General features: G+C 38.2%; 1 non-coding gene across 1 annotated transcript; it reads right to left on the bottom strand.

Moving 5' to 3' along the window:
• Positions 1 to 4627: 4627 nt before the first annotated feature.
• Trnai-uau (transfer RNA isoleucine (anticodon UAU)) lies at positions 4628 to 4742 on the bottom strand. The gene is made up of 2 exons: positions 4705 to 4742; positions 4628 to 4663 (listed from the first exon to the last, which is right to left on the bottom strand). It is a non-coding gene; the product is annotated as a tRNA-Ile (tRNA).
• Positions 4743 to 9919: the final 5177 nt, after the last annotated feature.

Raw genomic sequence — 9919 nt, 5'->3', positions numbered from 1 at the left:
GGTTGGTCGTGGGTGGTATGCTTTTGATGAGAGATCTGCTTGATTAGGGCTAACATGGAGTTAATGAAATCATCATCATCATCATCATCATCATTAGTAGCAGCAGCAGCAGCAGTAACCTTATCTCAACACAGAGCACACAGTTCTTCTCTCTCGACCCGAACCTCGGAAGAGAAAATTGGTTTTACGGAAACTTAAGAAGCTTGTCGGAGGGCTTGTTCTTGTTCATGTTCTAGTATCCTAGATTGGAATAGGTAACCCAGTTGAAAATGCCCCCACCTGGCCCTTGGGTGTCTTTTGTAGGTTCCGCTCTGTTGCAAGAAACCAAGATTTTCTATGTAGTCGTTCGATTTGCAAGATATAACTGCCAATTTTCCCTCAAACCACATTCTACTTATTTTAAGGAAAAGATCACATCGGATAATGTAGTTCCAGGATTGAATGCAACTTCCTCATCTCACCCTACCAATTACGAAGGACTCGAAAAGATTCATGGGCGCTGTCCTCACTTCTCTGACTCAGTCATGTATAAATAAAGATATAAAAATACACGAGTGGTTGTGTGGTAAGTAGCTTGTTCTCAACCACATGGTTCCAGGTTCAGTCCCACTGACACGAGGGGGCGCTGAAAAGTTCCTGGCTTTAAGGGTGTCGCAAAAGGCCTGGCTGGAGACCCAAATTTCCGAGTTCTTTTACAGGGCTTAGAAAAACCGAAGGACTGCTGCAATAAGTGTGTGAATCTGAGAGGTGGTGATATGTTGAATAAAATCATAATTAACTGATCCTCCTGTATTTTCTTTTACCCAAAGCCAGGAACTTTTCAACACCACCTCATATATGGGGTTAGTTTAATCACTTTGTGTAGGGGAGAGAATGTTTGAGAAATATTTTTTCAACTCCACTCTGAGTTATTTCTCTTAGTGAATTTTCGTTTGAATTATGCAAATAATTCTAGGCCATAAATATTTCTCTCCAAGTACTGTTAGTAACATATTGTCCGGTTCAATCTTTTCCATAGTCAGGTCATCTTTTCCATAGCTAGGTCATCGGCCCTTAAACCGGCTCCGACTAGACTTCCCTGGTGGAAACCCAACAGAGCAGAAACAAGACCTGTTAAAAGAACAGATGAACCCAACGAATGCTTAATGACTAACAATACAGTGGGGATTTACAAATTTTGGGTTTGTGTCAGGCATGCATTAGGACCATTTGGAAAGAGTTACCCCTTAGCTTTTGTTGAAGTATTTCTCCAGGAGAAGGTACAGCTGTGTCCATAGCTAAACCGACAGTAGAACAGAGTGGGCATTGTGGTTTCAGTAGCCTCGGAAAACAGCGGGACATACAGAAGGACAACGTTGAATATACGCAATCATTGTGAATAGGGCTTTCTAGGAAAGCATTCTGGGCCCCATGGAAAGTAATGCATTAGGCCCCTGCTTATACAACCACATCATAGCTAGATTAAGATTGGGGACCGAGGGATTCCCGGGAAACTTCCCAGGGTGCTTTAGCGATACTGCCTGTCAGTACCTGCGAAACGATAAAAGTGACAGTAAATTGGGTGAGAAGAGAACTGATGACCCCCCACCCCGACTGTATTCATTACTAAGAGAACATGAAAATGAAGGGTTTGCTGGTGTCTGAGGCCTTTGACTTTCACCCACGAGGATAGAATATTCATTCGTTCGTGCATTCATTCTTTCATTAATTCGTTTAATCGGTCGTTCATTTATTCTTTCATTCATTTATTCGTTCAATCATTCATACGAACATACATAAACAGATACACACACACCTACACACGCATCTATCTATCTATCTATCTATCTATCTATCTATCTATCTATCTATCTATCTATCTATCTAACTGTTTGTCTGTCTGTCTGTCTGCCTGCCTGCCTACCTGCCTGCCTGTCTATCTATCTATCTATCTATCTATCTATCTATCTAAAAAAAAAAAATTTTTAAAAAGGCAAAAGAGAGTCACTGTTATAGTTTCTTCAATGAGAATATTGACCAAGGTTACCGTGGTCTTTTCCGTAGGCTTTTCTTTCCACGGCTAAACCTAAACTGTCCTCCCCTCTTTTTACACGAGAACATTACTGTGTGATACACGATCCCTATTGATCGGCCTTTTTTTTTTTTTTCTCGATCCCTTTTGATCGAACTCCCCCTTTTTCCCTTCCTACGATCCCTTTTGATCGACACCCCCTTTTTTTTTCCCTCCCAAAAAGAAAAGCTCTACATTGTATTTGTCCCATCTTCGTTGAGCCCTGTGTGGCTAATAAAAGAAATGTATCTATCTATTTATCTATCTATCTATCTATACACACACATATACATATACATACAGACATGTATATATATGCATATACATGCATAGCTCACGCACACACGCACACATACACACAAATACACACATAGGTGAAGGTGGCTAAAATTTTTATGAATTTAAATTTGGGTTTTGTCTCCCTTGCAGTTTTTAATAAGCATTGTCATTAATTATTAAATTGTCTTTTGACTCACCATGTTAAATGTGTTACCAGTATTTAGCATTAAACATATCTTACTTGATACAATTAAAATTACGAAATGGTTTCTTCAAAGTTTAGAAATGTATAAAAAAATATATTCTTTTAATTGTAAAAATATAGAATAGACTTGAAACATTTGTTCGTTTGAAAATGAAGCATTAATACAGTTCATTGTAAACAGAGATATCACAAGACCACATTATTACCACGTTATATAAATGTTTTCAAGATCTACATAGCTTGGTTTCATGTTAAAAATTTCGATTATGTCCCCAGTTACTTCTCATAGTCATACTTCTATGAGGAACAACATGCAAACTGTTTTCTTTATGCTAAAATTTCCGATTATGTCTTTGATATTGTCTCATAGTTAAAGATTGTTGAACGTACCACACTCAAACTTATTTCAGCATGTTGAAGATTTCGGTTGTGTCTTCGATTTCTTTCCTTAATTGAAGTTGTTTAAATGCGTAACACTCGAATACATGATGTGACAAGCAGATTAATATCACAGACATGTATACGAATTGAGATACCATAAAATAAAGAATTTCACTGAAAATCTTTAAAGATGGTATTTACAACATTTTTCTTGCAATTCACTCTGTAATTATGTATTATAATTTCCGTCACCTTCAGACTTTAATTTCCGTTCGTTGATCTTGCTACTCATGAAACCGTATTTCTCTAATGCCAACAATGTTGGCTGCTGCATTGGGCTTAATCTGTCGATATATCCACGTTCAACCACTCCAGTCTTTCATCTTCTTTTATCATTCTATTCAAATGTAGGATGCTGCAAAGGAATATTAAATCAACTCCAGTATTTGACTAGCATTTCATTTTATTGAACCTCCGAAGAATGAAAGCAAAGTTAATCTCGGTGGAATTTGAAGTCAGGCTGTGAAACTAAATTCTACAGATCTGGTTTGCATGCCTCATTTACGGATTCATTTTGTAATCCCTCTCTCCTTCTCTCTCTCTCAACACAGTAGGTAAAGTTGATCTAACAAAGATTTAGCAGGTCGAGCTACTATAACCGAACCCTACGACACAGTTATAAATACCCCCCCCCCCCAAATCTAAATAAAAATAACTTTTAACACATAAAAAAGTCTGAAATTTTGGGGGAGGAGAGTTGCTGATTATGTCACAGCCTGTTCGTGAAATTAACGTGCAAGTGGCCGAGCACTCCACAGAAACGCGTACCCTTAGCGTAGTTCTCAGGGAAATTCAACATAACACAGAGTGTGACAACGCTGGCCCTTTGAAATACAAGTACTACTCATTTTGCCAGATGAGTGGACTGGAACAACGTGAAACAAAGTGTCTTGCTCAAGGACATAATGCAACGCTAGGTATCGAACTCACGACCTTTCAACCGTGAACCAAATACCCTAACCACTAAGCCACGCACCTTCACTCTGTCATATATTCTTTTCTACTCTAGGCACAAGGCCCGAAATTTTGGGGGAGGGGGCCAGTTGCTTAGATCGATCCCAGTACGCAACTGGTACTTAATTTATCGACTCCGAAAGGATGAAAGGCAAAGTCAACCTCGGCAGAATTTGAACTCAACTCTGTCCTATATTACAACAGTATTAGACGTTAGGGTTTGTCAGTTGTGTACTTGTATTTACTTAGTTTAATTTTTCTGTTGGGTTAAATTATTTGATGTTTAATCAAATTTGGTCTGCTTTAATTTGGTTTAATTTCATTGATTATTTGCTCAAGAGATCCATGAAAATATTCAATCAATCAAAGTGATTTGGTCGAACAAATCAATCCGAGTACTTATTCTATCGGTCTCTTGTATCGAACCTTTAAGTTACGGGGATGTAAACTAACCAACACCCCTTTTCAAGCGGTAGAGGCGGACAAACATAAAGACACACACACACACACAGACATACATATAAACAACGGGCTTCTTTCCGTTTCCGTCTATCAAGCCCACTTACAAGGCTTTGTTTGGCTGGGACTATAGTAGAAGACACTTGTTCAAGGTGCCGAACAGTTGGACCGAACCCAAGACTATATAGTTGGGAAGCAAGCTCTTTAACTAAACATCAACGCCTGCACAAAAAAAAAAGTGCCCCGGGTGAGGTTCGAACTCACAACCTCCGCATAACTATAGTCTTATGGTTTGAAACATAAGAAAGGTACTGTCTATAAGTACGGCGCGCTAACCGATTGTGCCACCGGGGCAGTTACACTAAACAGTCGAAAAATAATGATTATGGAAAGTTAAGTTTTTTGCATGTAAAACTTATTCTCGAATCAAAAAGCTAATTTAAATGCTGATGCATTAAATAATACGTCATTTTTAGTATGCAAAATATTATTTTACCATTTAATTATTGGGTTGTCCGGAAAGTTCGTGCCGATTTATAGTTGCTTACCTTTCGACTTATTTGCCATGAAACCACCTCAATTCTGGGAAGAGGGTATTTTCAAGTTAAAGGAAAGATGGAGACGCATTGTGCAACAAAATGGTTCATATTTGATTGATTAAAAATGTAATGGCAAGTATTTATTGACCTTTTTCTTTCCTTTAAAAATCGGTACGAACTTTCCAGACAACCCAATATAATGTTAATAATAATAATAATAATTAGGTAAAGAAAAGGCCGCGAGCTGGCAGAATCGTTGGCACGCCGGGCGAAATGCTTACCGGTATGTCGTCTGCTATTAGGTTGTGAGTTCGAATTCCGCCAAGGTCGACATTGCCTTAAAAGAAAACTGCCGAGACGTTCTCAGTTCAAATTCCGCCGAGGTCGACTTTGCCTTTTATCCTTTCGGGGTCGATAAAATGAGTATCAGTTGAGTACTGGGGTCGATGTAATCGACTTATCCCTTCCCTCGAACTTACTGGCCCTGTGCCAAAATTTGAGATCAATATTTAATAATAAATAAGTGAAGGAAAGGCATCGAGCTGGCAGACTCGTTAACACACAGGGCAAAACACTTCGGCCGTCTTTACGTTCCGAGCTCAAATTCTGCGGAGGTCGGCTATACCTTTTATCCTTTCGGAGTCGAATCCCTCCCCACCACACCGCCTCGGAATTACTGATAGTTTAGAGGGGTTGTACTCACGATCGCAAAATCGTGGTTTCGATTCTCAGGCCGACTATGTTTTGAGCAAAGCACCTCGTTTCACGTTGATCCAGTCTACTCAATTGTAGATGAGAAACGTTGCAACGGATTGGCGTTCAAAGGTGAGATGATGATTGAGAAAAATCCCTTGGACGGAGGTCTCACAAGCTGCGTTTCGAATTTAGCGATCGAAAGGGTGAATAGTACAACCCACACTGTGAATCTCGACTGGTTGGGATGGGTTGTTAAACAACGTCGAAGGACATCAAAAACAAATGATAAATAAAAAATGTACAACTAGTCATTTTTGTTTTGTTTCGATGAAAACAGCTACTGGTACCATATAAGCCGGTACTACTTGTTTCATGGTCGAGTGGTCGACAATTAAACCGGCTTCCCCACTTGAGTAACTTACTACTGTTGTGAAGAGGGTGCCTGGACACCCAACAGGACTAAAAGCAAGATCCGTCACAGGCCAGATGAGCTTTTTGTCCTGAAATCTTTCGTCACACATCTGTGACCTCTTCAGCGACACTTTTCGTTTCCGTGTGTGTTCTTGCACCACTTACTCCATTCTGTTCTTGTAGGATGTGTAAATAATACTCCTTCCCCTTTTTGATGTTATTCTTCCATGTTCTTCACTAGTTATTCCGTCGCAAGAACTTAAGCGTTAAAGCTACACGCTACACATATAGCGGCTATCGATGTTATTCTTCGCCACATGTACGCGTTACAACGTTGTCCATCACTTCAACAATTGTCATAATGTTACCTATCCTTGCTACAATTGGACTCGTTACCTCTTCACATCAATAAACATTACATAATCTCGCCACACTGATAACCCCTACGTGCAAGATACATCTGCCGCTACAAGTGGTTCGTACTATTTGTACCGTCGGTATTGAAATATTTCAATCTTTCTCGATGGTTCTTCTTCTCTTGTTTCCTTATCTGCTAGAAATCTGCTAAGAAACAAATGAATTTTAATCAAACTTTTTTAACATTTAAAATTATGTTTTCTTTAATTGATGCAAAAAAAGTTATAGAAAGTATGCGAATAACAAGTTAGTTTCTATCAATGATCTCCCCTCTTTCTCCGTCTTGCATTTTTTTTTTCACTATAATTTCTGGTGAAAAATAAATTACAACATTTTGCATAATTATTCAGAAAAAATCTGCATAATAAACAAATTTTCAACAGATTCTTTTCAATAACGATTTTTTTAAAGAAAACCTTATCATAATTTCTCCCAATTTTTTCAGTTTTGGATTAAATTTTTCAATTAGAAGCCCTACTTTCTTGATTTCTGCAAAAACAATTTGTTCACAGCTAGAAAAAAAAAAAATCTCAATTAATACCAAATTTTAATACACTTAAAAAAAAAAAAAATTATAATTATATTAGTTGGATTAAATTATTTTATTATTAATTCTCCCTCTGGTTCCATTTCTGATTTCTTTCTTTATGCTTTTGATTCTTATTTTTTCCTTCTACTCCCTCCTCATTGCTGCCTTCCTTGACACTCTTCTTCTTCTTCTTCTTCTTCTTCTTCTTCTTCTTCTTCTTCTTCTTCTTCTTCTTCTTCTTCTTCTTCTTCTTCTTCTTCTTCTCTTTCTTCCTCCTCCTCCTCTTCTTCTTTTTTTCTTTTTCTACTTTTCCTTCTTCTTCTTCTTCTTCTTCTTCTTCTTCTTCTTCTTCTTCTTCTTCTTCTCCTCCTCCTCCTCCTCCTCCTCCTCCTCCTCCTCCTCCTCTTCTTCTTCTTCTTCTTCTTCTTTCTCGTCGTCGTCATCTTCCCCCCCACTTCTTTCACCACCACCACCACCACCACCACCATGGACATCCCGTACGTTCTTCTACCGGTTGTGCATCTAAGACTGTAATTTGAGAAATATCTGACAGCTATTTCTAGCACCGACAATGACTATGTCAAAGCTCATTTCTTTGCCCGTTTCTGTTGTTGGGGTTAGGGTTGTGATGTAACCGTTACTGCTGACGTTGCTGCAATGATAATGACGACGACGATGATAATAGTAATGATGGTGATGGTGAAGTTAATTACGATGATGACGATAATGACGAAGATGATGGTGATGGTGATGATGAAGTCGCCACCAATGAAGTCGACGACGACGACTATACCAATGGTGATGTTTGCTGCTTTGTTGGTTATGAATTTATACAAACGTACAACATTGTTTCTCCGACAGGGGACACTGTTATTGGACGTTGTCATGTGATATATTGACTTTGAAATGGCGGGCTTAAGTAAACATTCAAGGGATCAGCATTTTTTTATGATCTGTTTTTTCATTTAAAGGAAACATCCGAGATCAGAGCGGATAAGATGTCAGTTTCGTTGCTTAGTAACGATAGCCACTGATTCTGGTTTCCTGGCCAACGGAATTCTCCCGTTTTTTCCCCATATATTTCCCATATCTATCTATCTATCTATCTATCTATCTATCTATCTATCTATCTATCTATCTATCTATCTAGCTATCTATCTATCTGACTGTCTGTCTCCTTTGTGAGACGTGTGGTGTGAAATGACTGAATAGGGCAAAGAAAAAAAAACAAGAAACCCCCAAAAGTCAAGAATGGGAAGAAATTAAAGGCGAAGGCAAATATGAATTTTCAAAACAAAACAAAAGATCTCTTCTACAGCACCACATGCCTACAACGCAATGAGAATTATATCGGTCAAACGGGATCAAAATTAATACATCGGGTTAGAGTATATAAACAACAAATCATAGAGTCATGAATATATAAACACTTGTGCCAATGGAAAATTAAAAGTTTCACGGAAATAAAAAAAATGGAAGAATATGATCAACAATGAAACGTAGATGAAAAATGCTTCATAAAGAATTCTAAATCCTCAGCTGAACTGGAACTAGTCAACACTGTATACAGATTACTCGATAACACGCGTATTTGAAAAGCTGTAGAAAAAGAAAGCGCTTACAAAATATGAAAAAGATCTGTGTTATTCAGTTTATTGAAGATTTTTTAAATATATAACAAATAAGTAGAATTAAAGAAAATAGCTTAGTGGTTAGAGCGTCGACCTCACAATCGTGAGGTAGTGAGTTCGATTCCCGGACCGAACTGTGTGTTGTGTTCTTGAGCAAGACACTTTATTTCACGTTGCTCCAGTTCACTCATCTGGAGAAATGATTTGCATCGTTACTGGCGCCAAGCTGTATCGGCCCCTTTGCCTTTCCCTTGGATAACATCGGTGGCGTGCAGAGGGGAGGCTGGTATGCATGGGTGACTGCTGGTCATCCATAAACAACCTTGCCCGAACTTGTACCTCGGAGTAGAACTTTCTAGGTGCAATCCCATGGTCATTCATGACCGAAGGGGGTCTCTACCCTTCTTTATTCACACACATACATACACACGTATATATACAAACATATGTATATATATATATGTACACACACACACACAAACACACATTCTCTTCTATTATTCTATTTCCTTGAAAGAATTTCTCCCAGGCGTTACTCATTACAATTCGTCTTGGCCTAACGGCCTTTAATGTTTATCTTTGCCGATTGTTTACTCTGTACGTCCACCCTGTCGTTGTTTGTTCGTTCGAATTTCTAACTCTCCATGAATTTTATATTTTAAAAATTTCTGGACGCTGCCGTCTTATGAAGTTTCCCTATATTATCGTTGAAAGCACGAAATAGGAGTAATAAACAGTGCGACAACTGATGAGGAGTGATCTTCTTTTGATATTTTGTCCTGTACTTATCTCTCGTGTGTTTACGTGTTTTTCACTCGTTGGTGATGTCCTGCACACAATGTGTAGTTTTCATTATATATATATATATATGTATGTATACTCACACACAGACACGTACATTGGATATATACATGTATATATACACGCGCTACCAATATACGCACTGTCAATTTTTTGCTCTATCGTAATTCAGTTGAAAGAATAATTCTGTTCAATATCCTCATCATTTCTCTCTCTCTTTCGCTCTCTTCTTCTCTTTCTCTGTATGCATGCATACATGCATGCACATATGTATGTGTGTGTGTATGTATGTATGTATGTATGTATGTATGTGTGTTTGTGTGTATGTATGTAAGTATATTATTTTCATACATTTTTACATCAATTCATTCGTTTATTCCCGCGTATCTGTCGTCCTTTTTCTCAGTGGCAATGTAAACACATTGCTATGGAAAAGGCTTCAGCCCGGAGTGATTTCAACTAGGGGCTTCCACTGTTTATGCCCTACAAAAAACAAAAAACAAAAAA

Source organism: Octopus bimaculoides, chromosome 16, assembly GCF_046866305.1.
Source record: "Octopus bimaculoides isolate indiv1 chromosome 16, ASM4686630v1, whole genome shotgun sequence".
In the NCBI taxonomy this organism is placed as follows: Eukaryota; Metazoa; Mollusca; class Cephalopoda; order Octopoda; family Octopodidae; genus Octopus; species Octopus bimaculoides.
This window is presented reverse-complemented; position numbering and strand designations above follow the sequence as displayed.